The sequence below is a fragment of the Mus musculus genome, chromosome 5 (genome assembly GCF_000001635.26).
Source record: "Mus musculus strain C57BL/6J chromosome 5, GRCm38.p6 C57BL/6J".
Lineage (NCBI taxonomy): Eukaryota > Metazoa > Chordata > Mammalia > Rodentia > Muridae > Mus > Mus musculus.
Window position 1 is genome coordinate 69,752,090 of NC_000071.6, and position 23,421 is coordinate 69,775,510.

The 23,421-nt window shown below is 37.8% G+C and overlaps 1 non-coding gene across 1 annotated transcript; it reads right to left on the reverse strand.

The window, feature by feature from the left end:
• Window positions 1–313: 313 nt before the first annotated feature.
• On the reverse strand, window positions 314–439 carry Gm26044. Its single transcript, XR_003956114.1, has one exon. It is a non-coding gene; the product is annotated as a U6atac minor spliceosomal RNA (small nuclear RNA).
• Between the last annotated feature and the right edge of the window lie 22,982 nt (window positions 440–23,421).

The following is a 23,421-nucleotide window of genomic DNA, read 5'->3' on the forward strand; positions in this document are numbered from 1 at the left end:
GCCCTTGCATTTGGAGCATAGATATTCAGAATCGAGAGTTCCTCTTGGAAGATTTTTACCTTTGAGTATGAAGTGTCCCTCCTTGTCTTTTTTGATAACTTTGGGTTAAGTCAATTTTATTAGATATTAGAATAGCTACTCCAGCTTGTTTCTTCAGAACATTTGTTTGGAAAATTGTTTTCCAGCCTTTCATTTTGAGGTAGTGTGTCTTCATCCCTGAGATGGGTTTCCTGTAAACAGCAAAATCTTGGGTCCTGTTTGTGTAGCCAGTCTGTTAGTCTATGTCTTTTTATTGGGGAATTGAGTCCATTAATAAAAACAGTGGTTAGATGCCACTAAGTAGGTGGCAATGCCTTAACTGTATGTGTCTTGTTAGGCCCAAGGGCCTCTTTTATCCTTGTCAAGGGGAGTGTTAACCTTTCCTCCTTTCATACAACACAAGTTGTAATGTTTTAATTAATTTATCATTTTGATTACTTTGTGTTGAGCTACACGTTAAGGCTGAGGTTGGGAGCCCAGATCTAGGTAATGGTTCATTAATTGTATGTTTCTTTGGTAAACACAAGTCAGATCAAGAGTAAATTTTCTGTCACTGGTGTTGTTTTGTGTTACACAAGGTAGGATCACATGTGGCTTGCTCTATGCTAAGCACTTTCCCATTCTTTTTTTTTTTTTTTTTTGTAATGAATTACAAATATTTACTGTGTTTATTTAAACCTGTGATTGTCTTATATGGGATAAGGACATAACAATAAACCAAAGGAACCAAATATGTATGCTTATGAAACTTCCAGTTTTGCTGGAGAGAAAAAAAGACATATGGTATCAGTATTTTTAAAAGAAGATTTTCATTAATTCTATTAGTTCAGAATATTCATTATTTTCTATATATGTGTTAGTGTCTATTCTGCTTAGATGGGTCATGCATAGTTGGAATGAAAAAAAAAATCTTCCAACAGAGGAGCTTCCAACAGATAGGGCTTTGGTTTGTCTAGAATTTCATACTTTATGAAATTGAGATACAGTTTCATCTATTTTTTGCATGACATTTCTCCCATACGCACCTTTTAACCTATTTATTAACACTGTTTTAAGGCTGTACAATTTCTAAATATATCTTATTTTATCTATTACTCCATTGAAAATGCCTTTAAGTTGAAAAATTAAAGGTTTCATTATGACAGAACCTTCAAAAACTTCAAGGTAGGTATTTCCCTCCTCTGGGTTCTCTGGATAATTCTGTCTCTTTAGAATTGTTATCTTTAGAACTTTGGGTTTCATCACTTTATACATTTCCTTTAAATGACTATAAATTTTAGACACAAAATGTATATGTATATACTAAATTTTAAGTATTCTATTTCAAAGCATTTTCTACCAGTGGATAGAAAGATATCTTCATTTATTAATATTTTCTTATTATTCTAACAAATATTTTTGTGTATTTTTTACAGTTTCATACACATACATACACCAAAACACGTGTGACCTATCATGACTTTAACCCCTTAATCACTCTTCTGAGATCACTAGGTAAATTTATATATTTTCACGTTTATCCTCACATAACATTTTTCTTCTATTATAAAGATGAAAAATGGAAGAAGTCATTATAAACCTTAGTAATTTTATACTTCTCTGATAGGAATTTTAAGGTAAATTGATTTTTTCACTAAAGAATATGTCTTATTTATTAGGTTCATAGAAAACATGAAACAGAAAAATTGACTATATTTGAAAACTAATTTTTAAGTAGGCACCTACAAGCCACACTTTTTAGTAAAGTAATTTTCATTGTAATTTCCTTCTCTTAAGGTTTTTTGTTGTTGTTGATTTTTTACTTTTTACTTTAACTTGTTAAACTCGAAAATGTTGCATGTTATAATTAATTTTTTTATGAAATGTGTATAGGTATCAAATTGCCTCAAAATATTTCTTAAAATGTCAATAGTGACACCTTTGTCAGCAGCTAAGTGAACCTGATCTAGATTCTAGAGGACAGGACCTAGAAATGTAACTAGGGCATTTGGCTATGACATCAGTGCTCTAATCATTACAGGAATTGTGTCTTTAATTAAATTTGCACTCTGGTGCCAATTCAAAACTTTGCTTCTCACACAAAATTCCATTATAAATCCAAAACCATTTTCAGGCTTCAGTGAATTGTAAGTGAAGACAAAAGGTCACCATATCAATGCAAAGTTTTTATTCAATAAATGTGTTATTCAGCTCTGTTAACTCTTTCAGTTATTGGCAACACTAAAATATTAATATAATCACAATACATATGAAGAGGACTACAACTTTTTTATATTACTTAATTTCATTGCAGGTACAGAACAGTGATATTTAGGTAGTGATAAGGAAAATATCCCTAGCGAAAGACAATTTAGTCTTCAGGAATAAAATACTACTCACGCAGAGTGGGAATGAACTTGGATTTTGAAGCACTTAGCAATGATGAACTTTTGAAGCAGCAGGTTAAAATTTTGACTTGAGCATTATACAATATACATGTGGATCAAAATACCACATCCCATCACATAATTATATGTTCTTTAAAAGTCATATAATAAGGAAGTGTCTCATTGGGTAGAGCACTTGTTACATAACCCAGATAAACTGAGTTCAAATCCTCAGCCCTACATAGAAACTGACTGGCTGTATACATGTGTCAATACAACCACTGGGACAGAGATGGGTGGAGCCCAGGAGCTCATGAATTGGCCATCTTCACTGAAAATATGGTCTTTCAGGTTCGGTAAGAGCAGATTTCTCAAAACTTAAGATGGAAAGAACTAGAAGAAGCCACTGACGATAATCATCTGTTTTCCACATGCACAGTCACACGCTTCTGTACACACACATGGACATACATCACACACAACATAACACATATACAAAACACACACATGCACAAATAAGTTAATTGAAATAAAATATATTTGTTCTAAGGTTTCAACACATCAGCATTTTATGTTTATGGCATTTATTTATCGATATTAATTTTATTTATTTAATTTATGAACTTAGACTTATCTTGCCATTTTGAATTTGCATTTATGGGACAAATTCTTTGTACTTTTAAAATAATTTCTATTTAGAAATTCAAAAGTCCTGAGTCTTTTAGAAAAGGTGAAGTAAATTGAATAATAACATCCTTATTGCTTTGATAATGAAACATAGTGCATAAAAGGCTGAAGATCTTACCCATCATAAAACTGCTACCAAGGTTGCCATTTTAGTAGTACCGTTCTGAACACAGCTGTAGGTCAACCACTGAACAATGAAAGCTGGAAAGTCAAGTCCTTCTTAGAACTCCTTTCTGATGGCGGAAGCTATTAAAATTGAGTCAATGCAGTGCGTTTTCTTTAAAAAATATTGAAATTTTTTCATGCTAGAATTATGAGCTCCTTTAATTGCAAGCTTTCAATGTGAGTAGAATTTGTAGAAAACTTTTGTTAAAAAGATAGATCTATTTTGCTAAAAGGAGACATTTTATTTCATTCTTAAATGTGGGTAAATTCAATATTTGGATATTATGGTAATCAAGTTTTATTAAATGGCTTTATGGTTAATCTTTCACTTATAAGTGGTTTTGAGATTTTCCTATATAAGTAATATATTTACATTGTTTTCTTTTTGTCTCCCATTTTGTTATCCTTGTCTTCCCAATTCACTTTCCAATTCATGAATTCTATTTTTTTCATTATTATTGCTACATATAAAATATTCATATATTTATTTATATTTGATAATTTATAACATATATAATTATATGTATTTGTCTATGTTTCATGTCTATCTGTGTACATACAATTATATATACATATATATGTTATAAATATATATTTATAAATATATGTTTATAAGTACAACTACCTGAGTCCCTCTAGTGTTGCACATTATGTATGAACTAGGGATGTGATAACCTATCAGGGAGTTGTTTGACTGACCCTTAGCTTGGGAGTGTAGACTAGATTAGATAAGCAGTTTGTTTTAATTTACTTCCATATCTAGTGGCTAAAATATGTGAGGTTTATATTCTCAGCTAATAATTGGGAACAAAATATTTGCTTGTGGGGTGGCTTAAAAAGCTAAAACTTGCATCTGAAAGCATTCAACAAATACTATACAGAGATAAATCTTCTTTCCACTGAAAGGACAGATAGGTGTTTTGTTTTTATTCTCTTCAAAGCAATTAGATTTATATCATTTCAAACACACAGTTGCTTGTAAGATATTCACAAAATATAAGTAAAAGTTCATACTCTTCTGCTGTGTTAATCCTGCCTTCCTGTGCATAAACATCACCTTGACTTTCCTATTTCTCTTGTATTCAATTCAAACAGATGCATGCACCAGAGGGCATGTGCTCAATGGGGGATCATCATGCCCATCTCACAGCCCTGTTTTGGAGGGTAACAGTGCAGTTGAGCATCAGTGCTGCCTGTATGGGGATGTGAGCTGAGACATTTTAGGGAATGACTACCACAACCAAAAGGAGCAGCAGCTGCTCTTAGCTCAATTCAGCAGGAGCCATGAATAAATTACACACCGTGGGAGCCTATTTGTGAACTAAAATTTCCAAAGTTCCTGCTTTTACTTTATGCTCCATTTCTCTGAGCTGCTCTTTTGTTTTTCAGTTTTTTTTCTTCAAAGGTAGCAATACCGTCTTTGCTACAATGTAATTAATTTTTAAAAAGTTAACAGCATAGGGAACCTCAAGAGTTGCCTCAAAGACACCCAAGGCCAAGTTCTCAGTACAAAGGGGATTTATTTGCCTGGAGAGGACAGAGGACAGAGAATAAGGCACAAAGCCAGCAAATAAAGAAAAGGGGAGAAGGGGACTGGAAGAAGGGAGAGGGGAGGAAAGGGTAAGGGAGGAGGGTAAGGAGTATTTGTCTGGAGAGGACAAAGGATTACCTCTGGATAGACAGGAGAAAGATGTTGCCCATAGGTTAAAGGAAGTTCATAATGGTAGAATGGGGAATCCTGTATTAGGGTAATGACATTAAATTTTAATTGGGCGCATTAATTAGGTGAGTCAAAAGAGGCCTTTGATAGCTGAGATTCAATACTTTGATAGCTGGACCTTTGTAGTCAGCCTTAAAAGGAGGAATTGGTCAAATAAGGGAATAGACCTTGGTGGTTAGCTTTAGGCATGCAATCTAATGGTTTTTAGCAAGGCAGAGGAAATCAGAGAGAAGCCCAAGGCCTGCCAGTGCCGTGTTTGCCAGGTCCGAGCTGGTTAGAGTCCCTCAAGCAATACTTGGATGTGCTTTGAAATGAGGGAAATGTATTTTCCACAGAGAGCAATTGAATTCTTATACAATTTTGTGCCCTCAAGTATGAAGTGGCTTTAATGTGGGTACTAATTGTCTAATCTGGGCCCAGAGCATTGTTCCTGACACACAGTCTATAATTTTGAAAAAAATAAATTACATGTTATAGGGTAATGGGACAATTTTATTGGTTGCATATTTTGTGTGCATACTGAAGAAGACAGAGAGATTTTTCTACTTTTTTATTTGCATACTTTATAAAGAATAAGAATATCATCCCTAATTTTTTTATTTACCAGCGATGTTGCTTACAGACAGATTCTTGGTTGGAGGCAAGAACCCATGCCCACTTTTCCTTTTCAAAACCGTGAAACCCCTTCTTTTCTCAGCCTGCACATGACTTTCACTTGCTACGTATTCACTATGGGTTTACATGTGCATTGTCTGTAGTGTCTGGAGGTCACTGTTTCCTTGGAGTCATCTCTTGCCTCTGGCTCTTACAGTCTTTCTTACTGCTCTTCAGCACAGAGCCCTGAGCCTTGAGAGGACAGATTCATTTTCTCCAGTTTAATCTCACTAGGTGTATCAACCACACTTTAATGTGATGGTCAATTCCTAGAGGTAGTTGACAACAAAAGAAAATGAGCCTAGTGGTATATATGTGTGTGTGTGCGTGTGTGTGTGTGTGTGTGTGTCTGTCTGTCTGTCTGTCTGTCTGTCTGTCTGTCTGTCTGTCAATATAGTATCATCTTCTTTGAGCAATTTTTGGCTTGTTTTTTTGTTTTTCTTGTACATACACATGCTTATACATTCTTGGGGATTAGGGAAAAGAATCAAGAGTTTTGTCTCCATAACTCCAAGCTACTCTCATCCTTGCCCAGGGCAACATTCATTTTGCTGTGGGCATCAGTCAGTGAAAGGATGCTTAATGAATGGAAGCGATGAGAATAAGAGATGATGTGCCTGGCTCTAAGCAGGACTTCTATATTACTACTTCTACCATCATGGCTTGGGAAACAACATTGTAAAGGAGGTAGAGTGAGTCTAAGAGCTAAAGAAAGGGATGAATATCTAAGAACATTCTCCAAATGGCATACTATTGCATTCATGAACTCTTCAGCACTGGTCAGCTGCACAGGGCATGAACAAGATCAGCTACTAAAACCTAGAATATATGGGCTAGATCTCCAGATGACAGCCTTACTCAGGAACTAATGGGGGTTGATAGTTACTTGGAAGTTTCTCATGCTCCAAAGCATGCCCATGCTATATATGGGCAGCATTAACTGGATATATTGGGCTGTCAAACAAATATGAACTTGGGAAGGGGCAGTTTGGATGACATGGGGAGAACTGGAGTAGGTCAAGGATTCTGACCAGTCCAGGTGATCCAATACTTTTCCCAGCATCTGTAAGCACTCTCACACACATCGCATCTCTCTCTCTCTCTCTCTCTCTCTCTCTCTCTCTCTCTCTCTCTCTCTCTCTCACACACACACACACACACAGAGAGAGAGAGAGAGAGAGACAGAAAGAGACACAGAGAGAGAGAGACAGAGAGAGACAGACACACACACACACACAGAGAGAGAGAGAGAGACTGAAGAATAAAATATAATTTAAAAATAAGAACCAAAAACACTAAAAGGAGACATATTTCCATCTACACAAACTTAAGTGCCCTAGTGAACTGCAGAGACATGTCACCTTCCCTCAGTTAAGTCTTTGCTCCAGCGTACAAGTTTCCCTTCCTCACTCATAGAAGAGGAATCCCTCCATTGTTGCACAGAACTTTCTTTGAATTGAAATCTTTCCTGGAGGGAGGGATGCTTACTAAGACTCTGGTTGTGAATAAAACTTGAAAGTTTCATGAAGTCAAAAACTAATACATCTCAGGAAGTTTCAATAACCTAGAGGTTTCCTACAGCCCTCTCTCTAAGGTTACATTGTTGTTATAGCTGCTGGGAAGAGGGGCCTATGACTGGTCCAGGTAATCACAGGCCGTTAAGCATGTCCTTTTGTGGAGTTAGCACCCATGCTGGGGTGGACTTCTTAGTGATGTTGTTTGGTTTGAACCATCTGTGCTTCTTTCTATAAGTAACTCCAACAGACTCAGTGTTCCAGTAAGGTAGAGTTACATGAAATTATTAATTTGGTCCTTGGTGATGCTCTCTATGGGATGAATTGTTGTTTGCTCACATCTCCTCAGGTACCATTATATAACAGATTGTTTTGCCCTGCCTCTTCTACTTATTATCGTGAGGATTTCAAATTCACTTCTACATCACTTGCTGTGACTGTCTGTGTCTCTCCCGCAGAATTCCCAAGCTCACCTTCCGGTTTCTGTTTTGGTTTCCTTGAGGCTTCTCATTTTATAACTCTGATTAATAGAGGTGGAGTGGTTTCCAGGCCCTCTTTACACCTAAGCCCCTGTCCTTTTGACTATATTTTACTGCCTTCTGGAATGGAAATTGACATACTAATTTGGCTGGTTCAAGTTTGTAAGCTGACTCTCCCACTTTAGTGTGAATATGCTACTAAAGCAATGGACCACACACTGTAACTATGCACTTTCATAGATGTAACTTAGTGGGTAGAATTAAAAAAACAGCTACCCTTCCTTCTGCCTTTACTTTACTTGTGTGTGTGTGTGTGTGTGTGTGTGTGTGTGTGAGAGAGAGAGAATCTTAGTCATTTGTTGATGAAGACAGTGTGATGATACTGACATTAGCACTATGTCTAATATTTTTTAGATATTGTTGATTGTATATCCTTTTGAAGTATTTTACATGATATAACATATCACTCTCTCACACTTTGGCTATGAGATGGATATGACTATCATTCCCACTTCAAAATGATTAAAGGAAGCACAAATTAAGTGACCTGTTCACAAAAAATGCATGTTGAAAGTAAACTCAGCTCCTCCTTTTTGGTACTGCAATCCTTACCTCTGTGTTGTTACTAAGATTGTGGTGAGAATTCAAGGCTTGGTATAGGAAGGGAGGGATATTAAAGTGATGAATAGAAAAGTCATTATTTAGCTGTCACAGTTCTCAAGACAAAAATAAATGTTTAAACTTAATTTTAAACAGAATGCTACCATAAATATATTGGGTGATATGTCATTCTCATTTTGCTGCTATTTCTTGATATTGATATTTTCAGAAAGTTTTATGGGTGGAATTCAGAGTGCCATGATCTTATTGACAAGTACACTCATTTTCTCTCCTTGAATAACAACGTAATAAAAAAAATGCATTTTTGCTGTTACCATACACAACACTAGATATAACTTTTAAGTGTAAACCTAGTTTATATTAACCTTTAACAGTTTCCATTTACTGGAAGAAATGAATAGTTTTATTTGTTATCTTTAACTTTCAAATATTTGACAAACCAATATGGTCTAAGGGCTAAAGCAAATAAGTACACTTTCCCAGACTATGGTCCTATGAAGAAGCAAAGGAGAAAAAAGTGTCAGTATTTTGACAATTCTTTGTCTTTTGCCTTTGGTCTGAGATATTTGTTGTTTGTGGGGGGGGGGATAATGAACAAAAATACTTTACTTGTGAAAAACTCTGCAGGGATACTAATACTTTAAAATAATTATATAAACTTGTTCTTACACTATACTTTGTGGGCTCACAATTGAGTTGTTTATATTACTTAGATTATCAGATTTATTTTTTTGCCTAGAAATTAGGATCTCATCTATATAATTGGAGGAGGAGATAGTATGTTAAAAAATATGGGCGACATGGCGAATTTATCCAAGGATTGTATAAATTGTTGGAAACATTTAGAGATATAAAAACAGTATTCTTTCAGTGTTGTGAAGAAATGAGAAAGAAAAAGAATGGGATGTATATCTCTTAACTTATTATTTAGCATATAACCTCAGTTGAATCATGGTTAAAGTGAAAAGTATTGAAGAGGTCTAGAACATAAGAGATCATTCACAGATATCCTATAGATGCTAATGGACATAGCCACAAGTATCTAAGGCATGATACCACAGGATGCTTGGAGTGATTTTGGCAAGTAATGCCAATGTTAGAAGTTGTAAATCCTGCAATAAATAGCACATGGGCACTAGAGAGGCAGAACCAGCAAATGGTGTATTTTTTTCTAAGTTTGGCTTTCTTTTTAAATCAAACTCTCATTCTTTTTTGTTGAGTACTAAATGGGTTGACTGTATAGCATGTGGCTACTTCATTCCTCTTTAGAATAGGGAACAAAATACCCATGAAAGGACTTTCGGGATAGCATTTGAAATATAAATGAAGAAAAAGAATGACACATACTCCACTATGTTCATAGCAGGCTTATTTTTAATAGCCAGAAGCTGGAAAGAACCCAGATGTCCTTCAACAGAGGAATGGATACAAAAAATGTGGTACATTTACACAATGGAGTACTACTCAGCTATTAAAATGAATGAATTTACGAAATTCCTAGGCAAATGGTTGGACCTGGAGGGCATCATCCTGAGTGAGGTAACCCAATCACAAAAGAACTCAAATGAAATGTACTCACTGATAAGTGGATATTAACTCAGAAACTTAGTATAGCGAGATATAAGGTACAATATGTAAAACATATGAAACTGAAGAAGAACGAAGACCAAAGTGTGGACACTTTGCTCATTCTTAGAATTGGAAACAATCACCCACGGAAGGAGTTACAGAGATAAAGTTTGGAGCTGAGACAAAAGGATGGACCATCTAGAGACTGCCATATCCAGGGATCCATCCCATAATTAGCCTCCAAATGATGACACCATTGCATACACTAGCAAGCCTTTGTTGCAAGGACGGTGATATAGCTGTCCCTTGTGAGACTAGTCTGGGGCCTAGCAAACACAGAAGTGGATGCTCACAGTCAACTATTGGATGGATCACAGGGCCCCCCAATGGAGGAGCTAGAGAAAGTATCCAAGGAGCTAAAGAGATCTGCAGCCCTATCGGTGGAACAACATTATGAACTAACCAGTACCCCAGAGGTCTTGACTCTAGCTGCATATGTATCAAAAGATGAACTAGTTGGCCATCACTGGAAAGAGAGGCCCATTAGTCAGGCAAACTTTATATGCCCCTGTACAGGGGAACGCCAGGGCCAAAAAATGGGAATGGGTGGGTAGGGGAGTGGAGGGGGGAGGGGGGACTTTTGGGATAGCATTGGAAATGTAATTGAAGAAAATACGTAATAAAAAAAAGAAAAAAAATGAAAAAAAAGAAATACAAAAAAAGAAAGTCATTTATAAATTTTTATTGATTTAGAATGTATAAATGATAAGCTATTGGATTTTTTACTTGATTAGGGAGGATTATTTGTGATATATGCTGTCTGATAACAGATAATATGGATAAATGGAAAGATCCAATGATTTTAGGAAAAAATAAAAGCAAATTTCAAGTATTTTATATAATAATTAGGAGTTTATCTTTTTGGGAAAATAAAAATTTAGTAATTTCTTGCCACAGAGTAAAACTATGTAAGTGGTATGTTAAATGTTCCACTAAATGATATTGGAAATAGAAGGTTTAAAGAACAATATAAAAGATTGAATCAGCATGGAAATAAAATATGACATCCTAGGTACATATTTTAAACTATCAAATGTGAGTTCTGGCAGGTCATTTGTTTTTCCATTCATCATTGCATGCTTAGAAATCTGAGAATTACCCAGTACATACCAGATATCAAAAAGGGGGGTGGTAAATGAAAGAATTCTCTGTTGATCTAATACTGTAAAAACTCTTCTATACCATCTTTGTGATGGTATTAGTGATGATCTAATTACAGAAGAGTTTTTCTCCCAAGACTAACACTTGGCAGTGTACATGGCTAAGGTTGACCAATTTCTGTCTCATATCAATTAAAGCTTTCATGGGTTTTTATTCCAATGCAGTCATTAATGAGCAGATGCCCAGTGCAGTGATAATTATGATGATAATACTCTGCCCTTACACCATCTCTCTTATGCATGGAAACCTAGATGCTTTACTACAGCAATTATCATAGCACTTATGGGAGAAAGGAATATATAATTAATTCCATTTACCTCTAAAAATATAAAGAGAGAGAGATTAAACAACTACCCTAGAAAGATGTATTATCCCTGACACTTATCACTAAAATTGTCTGACCACAATTTGATTGTTTGAAGATAATTAATAACTGAAATTTGGTAAGTTTTTGATTGAGAAGGAGAATCAATAGGACATATAAATAAAAAATACATAGATAGTAATACATATACAAAAGATATGCAACAAGATGCACTGCATCACACTGTGATAGAGGAAGAAGCCCCAGAGACTGCTTTGTGAAGCCACAGGCCCATATAGGTTCATGTGAAATGCCAGGGCAACTCAGGACAGAGACCCAGAGAAACTGTTGGTGATGTCTCTGTTTTACTCTAATTACTGAGCATAAGGCTGCCAGTGTCTGAAAAAAGATATATGATTCAGATCAAGCAAGGAGAACAGATCTTTATAGCCTCCTTTTCTGTTCACCTGATCCTTCAGAGAATCAGGTGAGGCCATCAATATTTGTGATGGTTCTCTTCTCTTCTCTTCTCTTCTCTTCTCTTCTCTTCTCTTCTCTTCTCTTCTCTTCTCTTCTCTTCTCTTCTCTTCTCTTCTCTTCTCTTTTCTTCTGCCAAGTAGTTCTTCCAATAACTGCCTTCTGGAAACACCATCTAGTCTCCCAGAAGTAACATCTTTCTAGCTATCTGGTTATCTTTTACCTTACTTCACAGGATCTAGGGCCTTTCCTCCCATTGATGACTGACTAGGCCATCCTCATCTACAAATACAGCTAGAGCCACATGTCCCACCATATGTTTTCTTTGATTGATGGTTTAGTTCCAAGGAGCCAGGTACTGGTTACTTCATATTGATGTTCCTCCTATGGGGCTTCAGACCCCTTCAGCTCCTTGGGTAATTTCTCTAGCTTCTTCACTGGGGACCTTGTGCTCTGTCCAATGGATGATTGTGAGCATCCACTTCTGTATTTGCCAGGCACTGGCAAAGGCCCTCAGGAGACAGCTATATCAGGCTCCTGTCAGCAGGCTCTTGCTGGCATCTGCCATAGTGTCTGGGTTTGATGGTTGTTTACGGGATGGATCCCCAAGTGGTGCAGTCTCTGTATGGTCATTCCTTCAGTCTCTGCTCTGAACTTTGTGTCCCTAACTCCTTCCATGGGTATTTTGTTCCCCCTTCTGAGGATTCTGAGTTTCTGGACTAATATCCACGTATCAGTGAGTGCATATTTAATGAAATTTTTTGTGATTGGGTTACCTCAATCAGTATGATATCCCCCAGATCCATCCACTTGACTAAGAATTTCATAAACTCATTGTTTTTAATAGCTGAGTAGTACTCCATTGTGTAAATGTACCACATTTTCTGTGTCCATTCTTCTGTTGAGGGGCATCTGGGTTCTTTCCAGCATCTGGCTATTAAAAATAAGGCTGCTATGAACATAGTGGAACATGTGTCCTTATTACATGTTGTAGCATCTTCTGGGTTTATGCCCAGGAGTGATATTGCTGGATCTTCCAGTAGAACTATGTCTTCCAGTAGAATCTCAGGGTTGTTTTGATTTACATTTCCCTGATGATTAAGGATGTTAAACATTTTTTTAGGTGGTTCTCAGCTATTTGGTAGCTGAAATTTTGCAATGGTTAAACCATGAATTTGTCTGCTATCTTTGGCGCAGAAAAGATACGGAATAAAGGTTCATACATTCTGAGATTTATCTACCCATCCACTCCTGAAGATCTAGTTCAAATACATTTACAAATTGTTTCCTCCCCACAGATTAAGATGGTTGAACCCTCTTAACTCTTTGGATTGAACAAATGCAGAAATATGGTATTCAGCTCTCCATATGAAATATTGGTATTATTTATTTTTCTGTTTTCAACGCCCTTCTTTCATTCCTCGCTTGTACAATAAATCCACATTAGATATTAAGATCTATCTTGATGTCTTTCAACTGAATTTTTTATAATGGTCTATGTATGGGTATTTGGCCAGAATGTCTATCTGTGTTATCTGTGTACCATCTATACATCCCTAATGCCAGTGGCAGTCAGAAGAGAAAATCAGATTCTTTGGAACTAGAGTTACAGACAGTTGTGAGACATCATGTGGGTACTGAGACTCAAACCCAGGTCCACTGAAAAACATCCAGGGCACTTAATCATTGAACCATCACTCTACCTCATTGCCTGTTTTGTTGTTGTTGTTGGTGGTGGTATTTGTTTGTTTGTTTGTTTGTTTTAAAGAACGTCTTAGTTATATTGCTTCACGAAGTAAGCTTACATGTGACTGGATCTTGTTTTGTGTATGTAGAAACATCACCACTTTTACAGTATATACATCCATGTATATTTGTATGTATCAGTTTTGGGGCTTCAAACTACCTATTTTTTTCCTTTTGTTAAGTGACAAAATACAATTACTCATAGATAGTTTTCTTTTGTGTGGGTGGTGGTGTGCATGCTTATGTGTGGAAATATTGTGTATGTGTCTATATATGTATGTACATGCGGATGCATGTGAAGGCCTGATGCACATATAAAAATCAATCCCCGTTTTGTTTTTCTATATAATCCACAGGGGCAGAATCTCACAGTTAACCTCAGCATTTGGCGATTGACTGCTTTGATTAGTTAGCTTACTCTGGTGATCTTTCTCTTTCCTCAAAGGATGGAATGACAAGCAGACCTCATGACCACCAAGCATTTTTGTGGGCTCTGTGAATCTGAACCAAGACTCATATTCACGTAAAACACACATTTTACACATTCATGTTTTTAACCCCTGAACCAGCTCTCCAGCCCTACAAATATTTTTGACAGAGTAACATAAAACCCCAATGGGACACTTACAAAGCATACCTTTAATAGTCATTTTTAATAAAAGTGTTGAGGGTAGAATGCTTTCAATGATGGCTCATTGAGCTCAAAAAATTTTATTAAACTGAGTTTCTCTTTTTTCCCCCTTTTTTTGCTCAACTCTTATGGTGTATTATACAGTGTATGGACCTTACCAATGATCTATTTATAATCACAAGATGTTGAAAATTACTTAACATAAAACAGTTCAGTTTAAGTTCATTGTAGGCAACTTTATCCCAATATTTCATTGAGCAGTATTGGCTCTGGTTACATCATATCAAGCCTTCTTTCCAGGACATAATATGTGGTGTCAGCCTGGAAAAATTAAGGTGTATCCTTGCAGTATGGTTGGGACGGCTCTCTATCCAATCCATTGCATGATTGTAATACTCTTCAGGAGTGTGTACTTACTTATCATCTCCAGGATTTCGTATATGATTATAAAGCTTTCACACACATCAGTAGTGATGCTAGCTTTCAGCCCAACCCAGGATCAGATATATGATGCAGAGAGTAATCTTATTCAGTATCTTCCAACTTAAACTGGTCATAGCAGTGATCCTACAATCCTATTGGGATTGTACTTATTAAACTGAGGCAGGAGGATCTTAAGTATAAGACCTATTGGGACTTCAGAGTGCATTTTTTTTCAAACAAGAACACTTCAAAACAAAGTTAAAAAGTGATTTCCAGTCCCCCCCTCAATGCAGGACTGAAGCATTCAGGATGACCTGGTCATCCTTCCTCCTAAGCTCCATATGGTCTGTGGGCTATATTGTGGGCATTGTGAGCTTTTGGGCTAATATCCACTTATCAGCGAGTATATATCATGTGTGTTCTTTTGTGTCTGGGTTAGCTTACTCAGGATGATATATTCTAGTTCTATCCATTTGCCTAAAAATTTCATGTAGCCATTGTTCTTAACTGCTGACTAGTATTCCATTGTGTGAATGTACCATATTTTCTGTTGAGGGACATGTGGATTGTTTCCAGCTTCTGGCTATTATAAGTAGGCTGCTATAAACATAGTGGAGCATGTGTCCTTGTTATATGTTGGAGCATATTTTGGGTATATGCCCAGGAGTGGTACAGCTGGGTCTTCAGGTAGAACTGTTTACAATTTTCTGAGGAACCACCAGATTAATTTCCAAAGTGGTTGAACCAGCTTGCAATCCCACTAGAAATGGAGGAGTGTTCCTCTTTCTCCACATTTTGGCCAGCATCTGCTCTCATCTGAATTTTTATCTTAGATATTCTGATTAGTGTAAGGTGTAATCTCAGGGTTATTTTGATTTGCATTTCTCAGATGACTAAGGATGTTCAACATTTATTCAAGTGCTTCTCAGCCACTTAAGATTCCTCAATTAAGAATTCTGTTTAGCTCTGTATCCCATTTTTAATAGAGTTATTTGATTCTCTGGAGTCTAACTTCTTGAGTACTTTGTATACATTGGATATTAACCCTCTATGGGATATAGGGTTGGTAAAGATCTTTTCCCAATCTGTGGATTGCTGTTTTGTCCTATTGACCATGTTCTTTGCCTTACAGAAACTGTTCAGTTTTATGAGGTCCCATTTGTTAATTGTTGATCTTCAAGCCTGAGCCATTGTTGTTCTTTTCAGGGAAATTTCCCTATGTCCATGTGTTCCAGGTTCTTTCCCACTTTCTATTAGATTCAGTGTATCTGTTTTGATGTGGAGGTCCTAGATCCACTTGGACTTGGGCTTTGTACAAAGAGATGAGAATGTATCAATTTGCATTCTTCTACATGTTGACCACCAGTTGAGTCAGCACCATTTGTTGAGGATGCTGTCTTTTTTTCCAGTGGATGGTTTTAGCTTTTTTTGTCAAAGATCAAGTGACCATAGGTTTGTGGGTTCATTGAGGGAGGTGAAGGAAAGGGAGACATGAGAGGGAGAAAGGAGGGGGAGGAAGTATGGGGTGAGGAGTATCAGATACTGTAGGAGATGGGAGAGAAGTACAGAAAGTCAGGAAATTGAATAAAAATGTGTAGCAGTGGGGTTTGAGGAGCTAGTGGTAGCCACTGGAGGGTCCCAGACACCAGGGAAGCGAGAGGCTCTTAGGACCTAACAGGGATGACTTTAGTCAAAATGCACAGTGAAGTGGAGATAGAACCTACAGAGACTATCTCTAGCAGATATGCATGGCCCTCAGTTGAGGGATAAGACAACCAACCTATATCAAAATTTTTAATCCAGAAATGTTTTGGTTCAAAGGAAAGACAGGGTCAAAAAATGGAACAGAGGCTAAAGGAAGGGCCACCTGTGGACTGCCCTAGAAGGGAATCCATCATGTTTTCAGGCAATAAAACCAAACACTGTTGCTGTTGCCAAGAGGTGTTTGCCATCAGGAACCTGGTGTGGCTGTTCCTTGGGAGGTTCTACCAACAACTGACCAATGCAGATGTAGATGCTTGGACCTAACTAACCATCAGACTGAAATCAGGTACCCTGGTGGAGTCCTGGTGATTCCATAGAAAGAACAATGTCAGCTGGCCAGACCACCCAGTGCTTCCAGGGACTAGACCACCAACTGAGGAGTGTACAGGGAGGAATCCATGGCTCCAGATGCATATGTAGCAGAGGATAGCCTTGTCTGACATCAATGGGAGGGGAGGCCTTTGGTCTTGTGGAGGTTTGATGCTCCAGTTTAAGGGGATGCTGGAGTAGTGGGGCAGAAGAGGGTGGGTGGGTGGGAGAGTACCCAGAAAGGCAAAGGGAAGGGAGAGAGGACAGATATGAGATGAGGGGTTTGTGGAGGGATAACCTGGAAGGGGAATATCATTTGAGATGTAAACAAATGGAACGATGAGAAAAAGTGATTTTCTAGTGAGTGAAAAGTGCCCATTTTATCAATGTCCACCTGTTTCTGAGCTATAAATGTAGAATGATAATAGGAAGGCATATATTTAGCATATAAGCCAGTGAGGCTGCTGAAGGATTTACAAGGAAGTTTGCCAATAACAGGTAGTAAAGTGACTCAGGCCCCCTTGGGCTGTATAACCCCGCACTGATTCTGTGACTCACCACAGAACTATTTGAAAGCTAGCTTTTTTGTGTGTGCACGAGACTGAATTTTAGTTATGTTTTCATCAGTAACAATGGAAAGAATAATTGATGGCATTCTTTTGTTTTTAAGATTGTATTTTCTTCCCCTTCTGGAAAATAACATTATTTTCTGCTTCCCTGAATCTGAAGTCTTGTTTGAAAAATTGCCTAAAGTATAAATTTGTAACTGCTAAATTTTTTTTCAGGTTTACAAGTAATTTGCTGTCATACTTTAAGGCATTTTTTTTTTTTATATTTGAATCACCTGGTTGCTTAAACTTTCCTGGCTTTGTTTAACCTTTTCTCTCTCTATTTTTGGGACTAAGTTACACTTTTACCCTAAAACTTAAGTGCATTTCTTCTGAAAATACAGGTGCATTGTCTTACAAAAATCTTTATGAATATTGCTAGAAAATGACTATAGATAATAATGACAAACCCAATGCACCTATTAAGATTTTAGTAGTTGTTTGAGAGAAGATTCTCTTTATGTGTCAGACCTGTCTTACATTCTAATTCTAGTTCATTCTGTTACCTATTTCTTTGTTTCTTTTCATTTATTTCCTAACATCCACAGAGTTCAACAGAGTCCATTTTTTAGCATCATAATTAATATGCAGGGAGTCACTTGACTAAAATTCTTTTACTCCTCATAATCTCACCCACTAACTTGTGTCGCTAATAACTTGAAACCATTTTTCTTGTCTGGTCTTGCTAATCTTCTCTATGAGGAATCATCCATGTTCTCTTACTTCCCAGCTCCTATCTCCACACACACATAGCAAATATCCTGTATTTAATGCAAATTAGTTAGAGCATCACTATGCACTGCTAGATCTTATTCATGGAACTTGATGAGGCGTGATAGTAGGTTTCTCTCTACTGTATTATACTCATGTGATAGCTTTGCTAGTTAGTGTTTTATTACCATTATTGTAAAATAAAGCCAACAAGTTCATCAGCTATTTGTAGTTGGAGATGCCACAACATTTTTATTGGATAATAATTTAGCTTTTCCTTTTATGTATTTCAGGTCACTTAGTGTTATCAGCCACTGTTGATATTCTCTCATGGTAATGGTAGCTATCAGCTCCTGGAAGCTTAATGTCAATAAATGAACACATCAAGCATTATAGAGCAGTCATATCATCATGTACAGAGATTTGTAGTGTTTCAGTAGATGACTTTATACCATTCTGACTTGCCTTAATTTTTAAATTTACACTATAGAATTTAATATTTATAAGTTATGTGAAGAGACCAGTGTAAATATTTCTGTCCTAACATACTCTAAAAGGAAATTGACTTAGGCAATATAGGGAAATCAGTTTGTTTTAAACATATTTTAAGTTTTGGTGCTCAACTCAAGAGCAGATATCTGGGATGATAGGAAAGACGTGACAAACACATCCCTTTCACACTTCAGGAAGAAAGGTAGAGGCTGAGAACAGAAGGCTTCCATTGTCTTAGCTTTGGCAGTGAGAATCATTCCCATAGTACTGTTTTTATGAGGGGTTAGTCACATTTCTAATGTATTCCTACTGTTTATTATCTTTTATTTTCTGATAGCAAATACTGGTTTAAGTCATACAACAAGCATGGACTTCTAAAGAGAAAGAGAAAAGGGAAAAGCAAGAAAAGGGCTTATGTCTGAAAGAGCATCATTGAAATCAGCAGTCTGAGACACATGGTGTTTCTAGTGCTTGGGATAAGTCTGAAAGAGACCCTGCTGGTGATACTCAACTACGAGGAGTCAGTCTGGGTTTGGATCTGGGAAGGTTTAGTGTGCTAACTGATGCTGACCACCCACATATTCTTAAATCCTAGCTGCACTGGCTTCTGAATTCCCCTCAGATCATTGTACATTAAGATCCTCTGTACTTTCCTTTTGGGAGATGATGAGGCATCTACACAAAAGTCCTGCCAACAATAGTGAGGAAAATAAAGGAGATACTTTTTATAGGGTTATTATTATAAAAGAAAAACTACAATTCTTTCCTTTAGGCCTGCAGACTCTTTGTGTCCCATGCTGTGGTGATGGTTGAAAAGCAAGTAACAGACATACTGGAGCATCTGTAAAGCCACTGCTGGCTGTATACATGTTGTCACATTTTTACCTTGTTTTCCTTCTCTCTATTCATCAAGAAATGTTCATTTAATTTTGTGAAAAGAAAGGCAAAAGCTAAGAAACATTTGATATTTTGATCCTTGAAAATTGCTTTAATAACAAATTAGGAGAAGTTATTGAACCATTTAAAGCTAAGTCTGCTTGTTCTAACCTGTAGAATTCAGCTACACATTGAAAAAACTAATCAGGGTAACTAAATAGATGATATTAGATTGAACTATAACTACTGTTGCTTAGAAGCTAATTCATTGTTTTAACCCAAATGACCTGTTTTTACACAAGGGCAGAGAAAAAAACATAAAATATCAATCTATATGAATGCTGTTTGTAGTGGCTATTCCTGGTTGTCAACTTGACAATATTTGGAATGAACTACAATCCGGAATTGGAAGGCTCACCAGTGACCCTTATCTGGAGGCTTGGAGATCCTTATCTGGATCTTGGTTTGAAGATCTTGAGTCATAGTGGCTATGGATTCCAGAAGATTGAATCTCCGAGTTAAGGAACACACCTTTAATCTGGGCTATGCCTTTCATCTGGGATTAAAGGTGTGGTGGAACACACCTTTAATCTGGGCTACACCTTTTGCTGGAGACAATATAAGGATATTGGAAGAAGGGAGTCTAGCTCTTGCTCTTGCTCCTTCGCCTGCTTGCCGTGTGAGACTGAGTGACTGCTAGATCCTTGGATTTCCATTCACAGCTGCGACTGAACAATTGTAAGGAATTGGGCTGCCGACTGTAAGTTATCAATAAATTCCTTTACTAACTAGAGACTATCCATAAGTTCTGTGACTCTAGAGAACCCTGACTAATACAGAAGTTGGTACCAGGAGTGGTTCTAGAGTAACAGAAGTACAAGGATGAATCTTTTAAAATTCTGGAATTGGCTTGTTGATCCACCAGCACTTTCAACTATTGAAACCTCTCCAGATTCTCTCCCTCCTGGGAGCTCAGAGAATTTTGAAGACCCATGGTTGAAACTATATTCCGAACTTAAAGAAGCTAATGCCCTTGATTTTCTTAATGAATTAGGTGATTCAGTGCACAAAGCTTTCTACAAGATGGGGAAAAAATCGAAAAATGATTTTACTGGCTGGCTGCTCTTAGTATCTGTGGAAAAAATGATGAATGAAAGGAAGGAGTTGTGTGATAAAATCGAAAGGCTCCAGACACAAGTAAACGATCTAAAAGTTGCTAAGTGTGTCCTTGAGGAGAATCTTCTCTCTTGTAGCAATAGAGCTCAAGTTGCAGAAAATCAAACAGAAACTCTCATTGTAAGGTTGGCTGAACTACAGCGAAAATTCAAGTCTCAGCCTCAGAGTGTGTCGACAGTTAAAGTAAGGGCTCTAATTGGCAAAGAATGGGATCCTACAACATGGGATGGGGATGTGTGGGAAGACCATGTTGAAGCTGAGAATTTTGAATCCTCAGATTCTCAAGGGTTTGCCCCACCTGAGGAAGTAGTACCCTCAGCCCCACCTCTTGAAATAATGCCTTCCCCACATGAGGAAATTAATTTTGCAGAGTCTGCTCACGGCCCACCAATAGTTTCTTCTAGACCTGTAACCAGACTCAAAGCAAAACAGGCTCCTAGAGGGGAGGTAGAAAGTGTAGTCCATGAGGAAATTCGCTACACTACTAAGGAGCTTAATGAGTTTGCTAATTCATTCAAGCAGAAACCTGGTGAATATGTGTGGGAATGGATTTTAAGGGTGTGGGATAAGGGTGGAAGGAACATAAAACTAGAGCAGGCTGAGTTTATTGACATGGGTCCTCTGAGTAGAGATTCTAGGTTTAATACGGAAGCTCGCATAGTTAAAAAAGGTGTCAAAAGTTTGTTTGAATGGTTGGCTGAGGTGTTTATCAAAAGATGGCCTACTGGAAATGACTTGGAGATGCCTGATATTCCGTGGCTTAGTGTTGATGAAGGGATTTTAAGACTTAGGGAAATTGCAATGCTAGAGTGGATATATTGTGTAAAGCATAATTGTCCACAATGGGAAGGTCCAGAAGATATGCCTTTCACCAGCTCTATAAGACGCAAATTGGTGAGAGGGGCACCAGCACATTTGAAGGGTTTTGTTCTTTCCCTTTTCCTTGTGCCAGATCTTAGCATTGGAGATGCTTCTGCTCAATTAGATGAATTAAATTCACTGGGTTTAGTTGGATTCCGAGGTAACAAGGGCCAGGTGGCAGCACTGAATCGCCCGAGACAAGGTGATTCTAGTTATTATAATGGACAGCGTAGACAAAAGAATGTTTATAATAACATACCCAGTAATGGTCAGCACAGGAGAGGTGAAATTTATAATGGCATGACTCGGTTGGACCTTTGGTACTGGCTAACCAATCATGGTGTTTCCAGGAATGAAATACATAGGAAGCCTACTGCATATTTGTTTGATCTGTATAAGCAGAAAAATTCTCAAACAAATGAAAGAAAGGCTACATTAGATCGAGGGAAACAGCACAATGAAAGAAAGGCTACATTAGATCGTGGTAAACAGCAATCTCGGCCAGTGAATCAATTTCCAGACTTGAGCCAGTTTGCAGATCCGGAACCCCTTGAATGAAGGGGTGGCCAGGTTCCGCTGAGGAAGGATCTTGATAAGACACTCAAAGGTTTTGCTGTTACCCTTTCTCCAGTTCTTCCCCAGAGGGACCTACGGCCTTTTACAAGGGTAACTGTACACTGGGGAAAAGGAAATAATCAGACTTTTCGGGGTCTGCTGGATACTGGTTCTGAGTTGACACTGATCCCAGGGGATCCCAAGAAACATTGTGGCCCTCCAGTTAAAGTAGGGGCTTATGGAGGGCAGGTGATTAATGGAGTTTTGACTGATGTCCGACTCACAGTAGGTCCAGTAGGTCCCCGGACACATCCTGTGGTGATTTCCCCAGTTCCAGAATGTATAATTGGGATAGATATACTCAGAAATTGGCAGAATTCTCATATTGGTTCCCTGAACTGTAGAGTGAGGGCTATTATGGTTGGAAAGGCCAAATGGAAGCCTTTAGAGTTGCCTCTGCCAAAGAAAATAGTGAATCAAAAACAGTATCGTATTCCTGGAGGCATTGCAGAAATTACTGCCACTATCAAGGACTTGAAAGATGCAGGGGTGGTGGTTCCCACCACATCTCCGTTTAACTCTCCTATCTGGCCAGTGCAGAAAACAGATGGATCATGGAGAATGACAGTTGATTATCGAAAACTAAATCAGGTGGTAACTCCAATTGCAGCTGCTGTACCAGACGTAGTTTCGTTACTTGAGCAAATCAACACATCTCCTGGCACCTGGTATGCGGCTATTGATCTGGCAAATGCCTTCTTCTCAGTACCTGTCCATAAGGACCACCAGAAGCAATTTGCTTTCAGTTGGCAAGGCCAACAGTATACCTTCACAGTTTTGCCTCAAGGATATATTAACTCTCCTGCCCTGTGTCATAATTTAGTTAGAAGGGATCTTGATCGTTTGGATCTTCCACAAAATATCACATTGGTGCACTATATTGATGACATTATGCTGATTGGACCAAGTGAGCAGGAAGTAGCAACCACTTTGGACTCATTGGTAACACATATGCGTATCAGAGGATGGGAAATAAATCCAACCAAAATTCAAGGACCATCTACCTCAGTGAAATTCTTAGGAGTCCAGTGGTGTGGAGCATGCAGAGATATTCCTTCTAAGGTGAAAGATAAGTTATTGCACCTGGCCCCTCCTACAACCAAGAAAGAAGCACAACGTTTAGTGGGTCTATTTGGATTCTGGAGACAACACATCCCTCACTTGGGTGTGTTACTTAGGCCTATTTACCAAGTGACTCGGAAAGCTGCTAGCTTTGTGTGGGGCCTGGAACAGGAGAAGGCCCTTCAACAGGTCCAGGCTGCTGTGCAGGCTGCTCTACCACTTGGACCATATGACCCAGCAGACCCAATGGTACTTGAGGTGTCTGTGGCTGATAGAGATGCTGTTTGGAGCCTCTGGCAGGCCCCTGTAGGTGAATCACAGAAAAGACCTT